The sequence below is a fragment of the Oncorhynchus gorbuscha genome, unplaced genomic scaffold, assembly GCF_021184085.1.
Source record: "Oncorhynchus gorbuscha isolate QuinsamMale2020 ecotype Even-year unplaced genomic scaffold, OgorEven_v1.0 Un_scaffold_1174, whole genome shotgun sequence".
In the NCBI taxonomy this organism is placed as follows: Eukaryota; Metazoa; Chordata; class Actinopteri; order Salmoniformes; family Salmonidae; genus Oncorhynchus; species Oncorhynchus gorbuscha.
The window spans coordinates 47,195-61,050 of record NW_025746034.1 but is presented as its reverse complement, the minus strand read 5'-3'; the positions used below and the strand labels follow the sequence as shown (position 1 = coordinate 61,050).

Here is a 13,856-nt window from a genome sequence, read left to right as displayed (position 1 = left end):
CCAAATAGGGCCGTGTTCTGTACACCAAATAGGGCCGTGTTCTGTACACCAAATAGGGCCGTGTTCTGTACACCAAATAGGGCCGTGTTCTGTTCACCAAATAGGGCCGTGTTCTGTTCACCAAATAGGGCCGTGTTCTGTTCACCAAATAGGGCCGTGTTCTGTTCACCAAATAGGGCCGTGTTCTGTACACCAAATAGGGCCGTGTTCTGTTCACCAAATAGGGCCGTGTTCTGTACACCAAATAGGGCCGTGTTCTGTTCACCAAATAGGGCCGTGTTCTGTACACCAAATAGGGCCGTGTTCTGTACACCAAATAGGGCCGTGTTCTGTACACCAAATAGGGCCGTGTTCTGTACACCAAATAGGGCCGTGTTCTGTACACCAAATAGGGCCGTGTTCTGTTCACCAAATAGGGCCGTGTTCTGTACACCAAATAGGGCCGTGTTCTGTACACCAAATAGGGCCGTGTTCTGTTCACCAAATAGTAAAAAATAAAGAAAAACCCTGGAATGAGTAGGTGTGTCCAAACATGTGACTGGTTGTGTGTGTGTGTGTGTGTGTGTGTGTGTGTGTGTGTGTGTGTGTGTGTGTGTGTGTGTGTGTGTGTGTGTGTGTGTGTGTGTGTGTGTGTGTGTGTGTGTGTGTGTGTGTGTGTGTGTGTCTGTGCGTGTCTGTGCGTGTGTGTGCGTGTGTGCGTGTGTGCGTGTGTGCGTGTCTGTGCGTGTGTGCGTGTGTGCGTGTGTGCGTGTGTGCGTGTGTGCGTGTGTGTGCGTGTCTGTGCGTGTGTGTGCGTGTCTGTGCGTGTGTGTGTCTGTGTGTGCGTGTGTGCGTGTCTGCGTGTCTGCGTGTCTGCGTGTCTGCGTGTCTGCGTGTGTGCGTGTGTGCGTGTGTGCGTGTCTGCGTGTGTGCGTGTCTGCGTGCGTGCGTGTGTGCGTGTGTCTGTGCGTGTCTGCGTGTGTCTGTGCGTGTCTGCGTGTGTCTGCGCGTGTCTGTGCGTGTCTGTGCGTGTCTGTGCGTGTCTGTGCGTGTCTGTGCGTGTCTGTGCGTGTCTGTGCGTGTCTGTGCGTGTCTGTGCGTGTCTGTGCGTGTCTGTGCGTGTCTGTGCGTGTCTGCGTGTCTGTGCGTGTCTGTGTGTGTGCGTGTCTGTGCGTGTCTGTGCGTGTCTGTGTGTGTGCGTGTCTGTGTGTGTGCGTGTCTGTGTGTGTGCGTGCGTGTCTGCGTGTCTGCGTGTGTGCGTGTCTGCGTGTGTGCGTGTCTGCGTGTGTGCGTGTCTGCGTGTGTGCGTGTCTGCGTGTGTGCGTGTCTGCGTGTGTGCGTGTCTGTGTGTGTGCGTGTCTGTGTGTGTGCGTGTCTGTGTGTGTGCGTGTCTGTGTGTGTGCGTGTCTGTGTGTGTGCGTGTCTGTGTGTGTGCGTGTCTGTGTGTGTGCGTCTGTGCGTGCGTCTGTGCGTGCGTCTGTGCGTGCGTCTGTGCGTCTGTGCGTCTGTGCGTCTGTGCGTCTGTGCGTCTGTGCGTCTGTGCGTCTGTGCGTCTGTGCGTCTGTGCGTCTGTGCGTCTGTGCGTCTGTGCGTCTGTGCGTGTGTGCGTGTGTGCGCGTGTGTGTGTGTGTGTGTATGCATGCGGACCTGTAGTACTCCTGGGCTCCGTCAGCATCACAGAAGTGACAGAAGTAATGATCTCTACGGAGGTGTTTCAGCAGCTCGTCGTTGTCAAGGTAACGGTCATCACAGAACTTGCAGAGCGGGTGTCCGCGGTGAGACGTGTCATCTGGGTCACCATGGGTACGGTGACGTGCCAGATCCTTCCGGTTATACCACTTCCTCTCATGGGAGAAGATCTGGTGGGAACAGGTTACATACATGTTAGACAGACAGGTATAACAGGCAGACAGACAGGTATAACAGGCAGACAGACAGGTATAACAGGCAGACAGACAGGTATAACAGGCAGACAGACAGGTAACCTACCTGCAGGTGTTTGGTACAGAGTTTGCAACAGAAGAGTTCGTGCTGTTTCCTCATGTGCTGCTCCAACTCCTCAAACTTCGAGAAGACTTTAGACTCTGGACACACAGGACACTCAGACTGCAGCAGTGTCCTACAGGCAGAGACAGAGAGAGACATGAGGAAGAGAGACAGAGACAGATAGTAGATAGAGAGGGCCAGGGTGAGGACAGGAGAAGAAGAGCGGTCCAGGAGAGGAAGAGCAGTCCAGGGGGAAGAGGAGAGAGGGCCAGGGGAAGAGGAGAGGGGGATAGGAGAGAGGGCCAGGAGGAAGAGGGGAGAGGGATAGGAGAGAGGAGGAGAGAGGGATAGAAGGGCCAGGGGGAAGAGGAGAGGGGGATAGGAGAGAGGGCCAGGAGGAAGAGGGGAGAGGGATAGGAGAGAAGGCCAGGGGGAAGAGGAGAGAGGGATAGGAGAGAGGGCCAGGAGGAAGAGGGGAGAGGGATAGGAGGGCCAGGGGGAAGAGGAGAGGGGGATAGTAGAGAGGGCCAGGAGGAAGAGGGGAGAGGGATAGGAGAGAGGGCCAGGGGTAAGAGGAGAGAGGGATAGGAGAGAGGGCCAGGGGGAAGAGGAGAGAGGGATAGGAGAGAGGGCCAGGGGGAAGAGGAGAGGGATAGGAGAGAGGGCCAGGAGGAAGAGGAGAGAGGGATAGGAGAGAGGGCCAGGGGGAAGAGGAGAGAGCTATAGGAGGAAGAGGAGAGAGGGATAGGAGAGAGGGCCAGGAGGAAGAGGAGAGAGGGATAGGAGAGAGGGCCAGGGGGAAGAGGAGAGAGCTATAGGAGGAAGAGGAGAGAGGGATAGGAGAAAGAGGAGAGAGGGATAGGAGAGAGGGCCAGGAGGAAGAGGAGAGAGGGATAGGAGGAAGAGAAGAGAGGGATAGGAGAGAGGGATAGGAGGAAGAGGAGAGAGGGCCAGGGGGAAGAGGAGAGAGGGATAGGAGAGAGGGCCAGGGGGAAGAGGAGAGAGGGATAGGAGAGAGGGCCAGGAGGAAGAGGAGAGAGGGATAGGAGAGAGGGCCAGGGGGAAGAGGAGAGAGCTATAGGAGGAAGAGGAGAGAGGGATAGGAGAGAGGGCCAGGAGGAAGAGGAGAGAGGGATAGGAGAGAGGGCCAGGGGGAAGAGGAGAGAGCTATAGGAGGAAGAAGAGAGAGGGATAGGAGAAAGAGGAGAGAGGGATAGGAGGGCCAGGGGGAAGAGGAGAGAGGGATAGGAGAGAGGGCCAGGAGGAAGAGGAGAGAGGGATAGGAGGAAGAGGAGAGAGGGATAGGAGAGAGGGATAGGAGGAAGAGGAGAGAGGGCCAGGGGGAAGAGGAGAGAGGGATAGGAGAGAGGGCCAGGAGGAAGAGGAGAGAGGGATAGGAGAGAGGGCCAGGGGGAAGAGGAGAGAGGGATAGGAGAGAGGGCCAGGGGGAAGAGGAGAGAGGGCCAGGGGGAAGAGGAGAGAGGGATAGGAGAGAGGGCCAGGGGGAAGAGGAGAGAGGGATAGGAGAGAGGGATAGGAGGAAGAGGAGAGAGGGCCAGGAGGAAGAGGAGAGAGGGATAGGAGAGAGGGCCAGGGGGAAGAGGAGAGAGGGATAGGAGAGAGGGCCAGGGGGAAGAGGAGAGAGGGATAGGAGAGAGGGCCAGGGGGAAGAGGAGAGAGGGATAGGAGAGAGGGCCAGGAGGACGAGGGGAGAGGGATAGGAGAGAGGGCCAGGAGGAAGACAGGAGAGGAAGAGAGGGCCAGGAGGACGAGGGGAGAGGGATAGGAGGAGGAAAGCAGTGTACCTGAACTGAGCGTATATCTTGGAGTCTGTAAAGTAGATGTCATGTTTCCTTTCCACCTGCAGCGTCTGGAGGGGCTGAGAGGAGAACGCCACCAACTTCTGCACAAACAGCACCTAGACACAAACACCCTGTCAATGGGAATCAGCCTTTACCTGACCTGTCAACTGGTAGCTGCACAAACAGCACCTAGACACAAACAGCACCTAGACACAAACAGCACCTAGACACAAACAGCACCTAGACACAAACAGCACCTAGACACAAACACCCTGTCAATGGGAATCAGCCTTTACCTGACCTGTCCACTGGTAGCTGCACAAACAGCACCTAGACACAAACAGCACCTAGACACAAACAGCACCTAGACACAAACAGCACCTAGACACAAACAGCACCTAGACACAAACAGCACCTAGACACAAACAGCACCTAGACACAAACAGCACCTAGACACAAACAGCACCTAGACACAAACAGCACCTAGACACAAACAGCACCTAGACACAAACAGCACCTAGACACAAACAGCACCTAGACACAAACACCCTGTCAATGGGAATCAGCCTTTACCTGACCTGTCAACTGGTAGCTGCACAAACAGTACCTAGACACAAACAGCACCTAGACACAAACAGCACCTAGACACAAACAGCACCTAGACACAAACAGCACCTAGACACAAACAGCACCTAGACACAAACAGCACCTAGACACAAACACCCTGTCAATGGGAATCAGCCTTTACCTGACCTGTCAACTGGTAGCTGCACAAACAGTACCTAGACACAAACAGCACCTAGACACAAACAGCACCTAGACACAAACAGCACCTAGACACAAACAGCACCTAGACACAAACAGCAGCACCTAGACACAAACAGCACCTAGACACAAACAGCACCTAGACACAAACAGCACCTAGACACAAACAGCACCTAGACACAAACAGCACCTAGACACAAACACCCTGTCAATGGGAATCAGCCTTTACCTATAATAATAATAATAATAATAATATATGCCATTTAGCAGACGCTTTTATCCAAAGCGACTTACAGTCTGACCTGTCAACTGGTAGCTGGGGTCAAGCCCTTGGGGTTTTACTTGTTATACCAACCAACATTACAGTGACAATCAAAGTACAGCTGTTAAATGAAGCTAACCCTACCCTAGGGTACTAGCTCACAAACTAACAGAGACAGGGATTAGCCAGCTAGTTAAAGTGAGTAGTGAAATCAGTCTGTAGTCCCACTACTGAACAGACCAGAGTAGTGTTTATAATGAGATGGAGAATCTGTCTCAGAGACCATACTTATTTTGGGAGACTGCAAAAATCAGGATAAATAAATTGTTTCAGGTGTTTAGTTACTTTTTCCTCAACTAGTTTCTCTAATTTTATAGCAAGCTAGCTTGTGTAATGGATGTGAAACAGCTAGCTTAGTTAGCGGTGTGCGCTAAATAGCGTTTCAATCGGTTACGTCACTTGCTCTGAGACCTTGAAGTAGTAGTTCCCCTTGCTCTGCAAGGGCCGCGGCTTTTGTGGAGCGATGGGTAACGATGCTTCGAGGGTGACTGTTGTTGATGTGTGCAGAAGGTCCCTGGTTCGCGCCCGGGTACGGGCAAGGGGACGGTTTAAAATTATACTGTTACATTGATGCTGTTGACCCGGATTACTGGTTGCTGCGGAAAGAGGAGGAAGGTCAAAAGGGGGGTGAGTGTAACGGATGTGAAACGGGTATGGGCATAGGTTGAAGATACCACTGTAGCTAGCTGAATGCTAGGCTACGTTGAAGATACCACTGTAGCTAGCTGAATGCTAGGCTAGGTTGAAGATACCACTGTAGCTAGTGGAGTGGAATCCCAACATCCCTTGTGGTTCAAGGCTCAGTTGCGAGAGACACCACATTTGACATTTTTCCTAACTCTGAGTGTTCTTCAGTCCTGCCAGAGTGCCCTGAAGAACAGGAAGTTGTCCTGCCAGAGTGCCCTGAAGAACAGGAAGTTGTCCTGCCAGAGTGCCCTGAAGAACAGGAAGTTGTCCTGCCAGAGTGCCCTGAAGAACAGGAAGTTGTCCTGCCAGAGTGCCCTGAAGAACAGGAAGTTGTCCTGCCAGAGTGCCCTGAAGAACAGGAAGTTGTCCTGCCAGAGTGCCCTGAAGACCAGGAAGTTGCCGTACCACAGAAGATGAAAATATGTGTTGGGGGGGGTTATGGGATAGCTAGCAACTTGTAAACAATGACCTGTTAAAACAGTTATACTTTGACTGTTGCCTCCAGTTTCAATCTGATTTACCTTCAATCTAATGCTGATCACCTGTTGTCTATGCCCAAAAAAAATACAGTTTTATATCTTTATGTTTGAAGCCTGAAATGTGGCAAAAGGTCGCAAAGTTCAAGGGGGCCGAATACTTTCGCAAGGCACTGTATATAGTGGATGAAGGGGAGTCCTGTATATGTATGTATATATATATATAGTGGATGAAGGGGAGTCAATTTCAATTTCACTGAAAGAATAAACGTTTTGTTTTCCAATTGATATGGTCAAATCTGGAAACTATTAATGACCTAAGGCTCGTATCTGTGTGGTTATTATATTATAATTAAGTCTATGATTTGATATTTTATAGAGCAGTGGTAGGTCTATGAAAGTCTATGATTTGATATTTTATAGAGCAGTGGTAGGTCTATGAAAGTCTATGATTTGATATTTTATAGAGCAGTGGTAGGTCTATGAAAGTCTATGATTTGATAGAGCAGTCTGACTGAGGGGTGGTAGGCAGCAGTAGGCAGCAGCAGGCTCGTAATTAAGTCTATGATTTGATAGAGCAGTCTGACTGAGGGGTGGTAGGCAGCAGTAGGCAGCAGCAGGCTCGTAATTAAGTCTATGATTTGATAGAGCAGTCTGACTGAGGGGTGGTAGGCAGCAGCAGGCTCGTAATTAAGTCTATGATTTGATAGAGCAGTCTGACTGAGGGGTGGTAGGCAGCAGTAGGCAGCAGCAGGCTATAATTAAGTCTATGATTTGATAGAGCAGTCTGACTGAGGGGTGGTAGGCAGCAGTAGGCAGCAGCAGGCTATAATTAAGTCTATGATTTGATAGAGCAGTCTGACTGAGGGGTGGTAGGCAGCAGTAGGCAGCAGCAGGCTCGTCAGCATTCATTCAGACAGCACTTTACTGCGTTTGTCAGCAGCTCTTCGCAATGCTTGAATACAGCGATGTTTATGACTTCTAGCCTGTCAACTCCCGAGATTAGACTGGCAATACTATAGTACCTATAAGACCATCCAATACTATAGTACCTATAAGACCATCCAATACTATAGTACCTATAGATTAGGTTGGCAATACTATAGTACCTATAAGACCATCCAATACTATAGTGCCTATAAGACCATCCAATACTATAGTACCTATAAGACCATCCAATACTATAGTACCTATAAGACCATCCAATACTATAGTACCTATAAGACCATCCAATAGATTAGGTTGGCAATACTATAGTACCTATAAGACCATCCAATAGATTAGGTTGGCAATACTATAGTACCTATAAGACCATCCAATAGATTAGGTTGGCAATACTATAGTGCCTATAAGACCATCCAATACTATAGTGCCTATAAGACCATCCAATACTATAGTGCCTATAAGACCATCCAATACTATAGTGCCAATAAGACCATCCAATAGATTAGGTTGGCAATACTATAGTGCCTATAAGACCATCCAATACTATAGTGCCTATAAGACCATCCAATACTATAGTGCCTATAAGACCATCCAATAGATTAGGTTGGCAATACTATAGTGCCTATAAGACCATCCAATACTATAGTGCCAATAAGACCATCCAATAGATTAGGTTGGCAATACTATAGTGCCTATAAGACCATCCAATACTATAGTGCCTATAAGACCATCCAATACTATAGTGCCTATAAGACCATCCAATACTATAGTACCTATAAGACCATCCAATAGATTAGGTTGGCAATACTATAGTGCCTATAAGACCATCCAATACTATAGTGCCAATAAGACCATCCAATAGATTAGGTTGGCAATACTATAGTGCCTATAAGACCATCCAATACTATAGTGCCTATAAGACCATCCAATACTATAGTGCCTATAAGACCATACTATAGTGCCTATAAGACCATCCAATACTATAGTGCCAATAAGACCATCCAATACTATAGTACCTATAAGACCATCCAATACTATAGTGCCTATAAGACCATCCAATACTATAGTGCCTATAAGACCATCCAATACTATAGTACCTATAAGACCATCCAATACTATAGTGCCAATAAGACCATCCAATACTATAGTACCTATAAGACCATCCAATACTATAGTGCCTATAAGACCATCCAATACTATAGTGCCTATAAGACCATCCAATACTATAGTGCCTATAAGACCATCCAATAGATTAGGTTGGCAATACTATAGTGCCTATAAGACCATCCAATACTATAGTGCCTATAAGACCATCCAATACTATAGTACCTATAAGACCATCCAATAGATTAGGTTGGCAATACTATAGTGCCTATAAGACCATCCAATAGATTAGGTTGGCAATACTATAGTGCCTATAAGACCATCCAATAGATTAGGTTGGCAATACTATAGTACCTATAAGACCATCCAATAGATTAGGCTGGCAATACTATAGTACCAATAGATTAGGCTGGCAATACTATAGTGCCTATAAGACCATCCAATAGATTAGGCTGGCAATACTATAGTACCAATAGATTAGGCTGTCAATACTATAGTACCAATAGATTAGGCTGGCAATACTATAGTGCCTATAAGACCATCCAATACTATAGTACCTATAAGACCATCCAATAGATTAGGTTGGCAATACTATAGTGCCTATAAGACCATCCAATAGATTAGGTTGGCAATACTATAGTGCCTATAAGACCATCCAATAGATTAGGTTGGCAATACTATAGTACCTATAAGACCATCCAATAGATTAGGCTGGCAATACTATAGTACCTATAAGACCATCCAATAGATTAGGCTGGCAATACTATAGTACCAATAGATTAGGCTGTCAATACTATAGTACCAATAGATTAGGCTGGCAATACTATAGTGCCTATAAGACCATCCAATACTATAGTGCCTATAAGACCATCCAATACTATAGTGCCTATAAGACCATCCAATAGATTAGGTTGGCAATACTATAGTACCTATAAGACCATCCAATACTATAGTACCTATAAGACCATCCAATAGATTAGGTTGGCAATACTATAGTGCCTATAAGACCATCCAATACTATAGTGCCTATAAGACCATCCAATACTATAGTGCCTATAAGACCATCCAATACTATAGTACCTATAAGACCATCCAATAGATTAGGCTGGCAATACTATAGTACCAATAGATTAGGCTGGCAATACTATAGTGCCTATAAGACCATCCAATAGATTAGGTTGGCAATACTATAGTGCCTATAAGAACATCCAATAGATTAGGCTGTCAATACTATAGTACCTATAAGACCATCCAATAGATTAGGCTGCCAATACTATAGTACCAATAGATTAGGCTGGCAATACTATAGTGCCTATAAGAACATCCAATAGATTAGGCTGTCAATACTATAGTACCAATAGATTAGGCTGTCAATACTATAGTACCTATAAGACCATCCAATAGATTAGGCTGGCAATACTATAGTGCCTATAAGACCATCCAATAGATTAGGCTGTCAATACTATAGTGCCTATAAGAACATCCAATAGCCAAAGGTATATGAAATACAAATGGTATAGAGAGAAATAGTCATTTCATTCTTATAATAACTACAACCCAAAACTTAAAACAACCTAAAACTCAGCCTAAGATCACCATGCGTAATGCCAAGCGTCAGCCGGAGTGGTGTAAAGCTTGTCGCCATTGGACTGTTATAGTGGAAACTGTTATAGCAGCAAAGGGGGGGGGGGGCAACTCCATATTAAAGACTATGATTTTTGAATGAGATGTTGGATGAACAGGTGTCCACATACTTTTGGTCATGTAGTGTCCTTCACAATGTAAACAGGGCCTGCATCATGCCACAGAACTAGGAAACTTGGAAATGACCAAGTTGCTAAACGAGACAAACATAGAATCACATGGCTGATCAGTCTTTCTGAACACTGATCACCTCAGAACAAAGTCCACTACGAATACAAAGATCTCAATGTCTTTGCAATTGATGTGAAGTATAAAAAGCTATTAAAAAAAAAAAAAAAATGAGATGAATGCATTCAAATTTAAACATTAGGCTATAGGCTCATTTCAAGTATATTGAAATTACATTTCACGTTCAATTAATTGACTTCTATTTTCCTTTCCTACTTGTACTTTTCACAAAATCTGTAATTTGTCAAAAATATATCATGTGTAGCCTAACATGCGAGCAATGACGTGCCAAATCTGTGATTTAGTGCATTTTTATTGAGTAAGCATTAGGCCTAATATCTGTCTAGGAGCCGATCCGTCGTCTGCATTGTGAAATAATGACCATGTTAATAAGGTCATATTTGAATGGAGAAAACTTCTCCTAAGAGCAGTGATCTCTTTCTTCCGATCCATCAGACCGCTGTCTCTCTACGTGGTGTTTTGGGGAAACGCATGTAACATCATCGGCCGTTGTAGGAAAGATGGATAAGATAGTTAAAACAACCAAAATGCCATCGCTGTCGGGAAACCGGGCCCTGGTCAATATAATGGATCCTCTGTGGCTAAGTCCATGGTACGGGGAGGGGAGACAGTCCCGTCCCCGGTAGTAAATTAAAAACCATTACATAACCACCACCCTTCATGAAGCCTGACAGCTCTCTCTCATAAGACAACCGTACATGGCCTCATAGCATCGATTACATACTTATTAGTTACCTACATAAATACAACAACTATTTACCTGGTGACAATAACACCAAAATATGTGTTATAACTCACCTCTTTGTTCTATTTGTGACAACACTCAAGCTTAACGTTAGTCATTACGTTTCTTAGGTCATTTAACTGTGTGTGTGTGGAGGGGTTAGCTCGTGCCTGCCTATTACCACTTACAAACTACAAATATATGGTTGACTTTTTGACGAATAACTATCTAAGTAAGTAAATAAAACCCCTCCGACCCAACTGAAGGAGTTGGATAAGAGTCCGTGAGAGATGATTAGAAACGTAGCTGAGCAGATATACCACGGCCTACAGTGTTCCCAGCGCATCCCCGCTGTAGAGTAGTCGGCCCGGTAGTCGGTGTTACCTTGTCGAGCTGCTCCCGGCACACGGCGCAGTACTTCTGGTCGCACAGCACCCTCATTTTGGTCGAGCAGCGGTAACACACCGGGTGGTCGCATTTCCCCAGGGCGAAGATGTCGAGCTCCTGACAACACAGAACACAGTTCCGCTCGTAGTTGTTAGATGTTGATTCCATGGTGGCTATTTGGGTTTTTGTTTTTGTTAAAGGAGTTAAAACCCGGAGTTATATTTGGTTTTCCGGTCTGAATCGCAGACGTCAGGAAGTAGCTGGGTGGTTTAACAGCGGCTGTTAGTTCAATAGAAGGAGGTATCGTCTGTTTGTGTAATGACACGGAAGTCCTAAAGCCACTCGCCAATAGAGATTTACTGGTGTATAAACCATACGGATAGACTGTGGGAGCTGTGCTTCTCCTATCCCCTCGCCAATAGAGATTTACTGGTGTATAAACCATACGCATAGACTGTTCAATGGTAGCTGTGCTTCTCCTATCCCCTCGCCAATAGAGATTTACTGGTGTATAAACCATACGCATAGACTGTTCAATGGTAGCTGTGCTTCTCCTATCCCCTCGCCAATAGAGATTTACTGGTGTATAAACCATACGGATAGACTGTGGTAGCTGTGCTTCTCCTATCCCTCTACGATGCAGAGATTTACTGGTGTATAAACCATAAGGATAGACTGTGGTAGCTGTGCTTCTCCTATCCCTCTACGATGCAGAGATTTACTGGTGTATAAACCATAAGGATAGACTGTGGTAGCTGTGCTTCTCCTATCCCTCTACGATGCAGAGATTTACTGGTGTATAAACCATACGGATAGACTGTGGTAGCTGTGCTTCTCCTATCCCTCTACGATGCAGAGATTTACTGGTGTATAAACCATAAGGATAGACTGTGGTAGCTGTGCTTCTCCTATCCCCTCGCCAATAGAGATTTACTGGTGTATAAACCATAAGGATAGACTGTGGTAGCTGTGCTTCTCCTATCCCCTCGCCAATAGAGATTTACTGGTGTATAAACCATACGGATAGACTGTGGTAGCTGTGCTTCTCCTATCCCTCTACGATGCAGAGATTTACTGGTGTATAAACCATAAGGATAGACTGTGGTAGCTGTGCTTCTCCTATCCCCTCGCCAATAGAGATTTACTGGTGTATAAACCACAAGGATAGACTGTGGTAGCTGTGCTTCTCCTATCCCCTCGCCAATAGAGATTTACTGGTGTATAAACCACAAGGATAGACTGTGGTAGCTGTGCTTCTCCTATCCCTCTACGATGCATTGGGGTTCATTACACATGCGGGTCCTCTGACATCTCCACGTGCCTGTCTCAGTGACCCAGAACATGTCAGATGATTATTTATGTCCAGCCGACACGCATTACATATAGTATGTATTTATTTGTGGGTGTCCATCATCCATAATATGTATATATTATACAAGACGTGTGAGAGTTTGGTGAGAGTTTTCCGGCTGTTCAGGCACACATTACCCTACAGGCACAGCGCGGACCCGAAGCCCCTTCGTCGGTGATTGGTCAACGGTGGAGATTCTTCAATAAAGTCGGTCATTCAACGAGATACGACTTGTTTCCATGCAAATGTTTTATTTAAAAATACTTGACCAAATATCTTAGTTCAATGTAAAATTGCGCAACTAGGAACTCTAAAAGGAAAAAAATGTCAAAATGAACGTCAGATTTATTGAGTTATTTTGGCTACAGCATCTCAGAATGGACAAACAGTACTATTGGCGTTTTATTCTCGTTTTTTAAAAATCAAATCAAATGTTATTTGTCACATACACGTGTTTAGCAGATGTTATTGCGGGTGTAGCTTGTGTTTCTAGCTCTAACAGTGCTGTAATATCTAACAGTAATATTTATCAATTTCACAACAATACACACAAATCTAAAGTCAAGGAACTGCCTTTAACATTTACATTACATTTAAGTTATTTAGCAGACGCTCTTATCCAGAGCGACTTACAAATTGGTGCATTCATTCATTTAAGAAGGAGATGCCTTTAGCTAATGGAGAGGCCTTTAGCTAAAGGAGATGCCTTTAGCTAATGGAGATGCCTTTAGCTAAAGGAGATGCCTTTAGCTAATGGAGATGCCTTTAGCTAACATGTAAAGGAGAGGCCTTTAGCTAATGGAGATGCCTTTAGCTAACATGTAAAGGAGATGCCTTTAGCTAACATGTAAAGGAGATGCCTTTAGCTAACATGTAAAGGAGATGCCTTTAGCTAACATGTAAATGAGAGGCCTTTAGCTAACATGTAAATGAGAGGCCTTTAGCTAATGGAGATGCCTTTAGCTAACATGTAAATTACATGCCTTTAGCTAACATGTAAATGAGAGGCCTTTAGCTAACATGTAAAGGAGATGCCTTTAGCTAATGGAGATGCCTTTAGCGAATGGAGATGCCTTTAGCTAGCATGTAAAGGAGATGCCTTTAGCTAACATGTAAAGGAGAGGCACACATGACTGTAAGTCGCTTTGGATAAAAGCGTCTGCTAAATGGCATATATTATTATATATTAGCTAACATGTAAAGGAGATAAAAAAAAAATTTTTTTTAAATGCCTTTAGCTAACATGTAAAGGAGAGGCCTTTAGCTAACATGTAAAGGAGAGGCCTTTAGCTAACATGTAAAGGAGAGGCCTTTAGCTAACATGTAATGGAGATGCCTTTAGCTAATGGAGATGCCTTTAGCTAATGGAGATGCCTTTAGCTAACATGTAAATGAGAGGCCTTTAGCTAATGGAGATGCCTTTAGCTAACATGTA

At 45.5% G+C, this 13,856-nt stretch overlaps 1 pseudogene; it reads right to left on the bottom strand.

Moving 5' to 3' along the window:
* Positions 1-11,583, bottom strand: part of LOC124021702 — a 38,399-nt pseudogene extending 26,816 nt beyond the window's left edge.
* Positions 11,584-13,856: the final 2,273 nt, after the last annotated feature.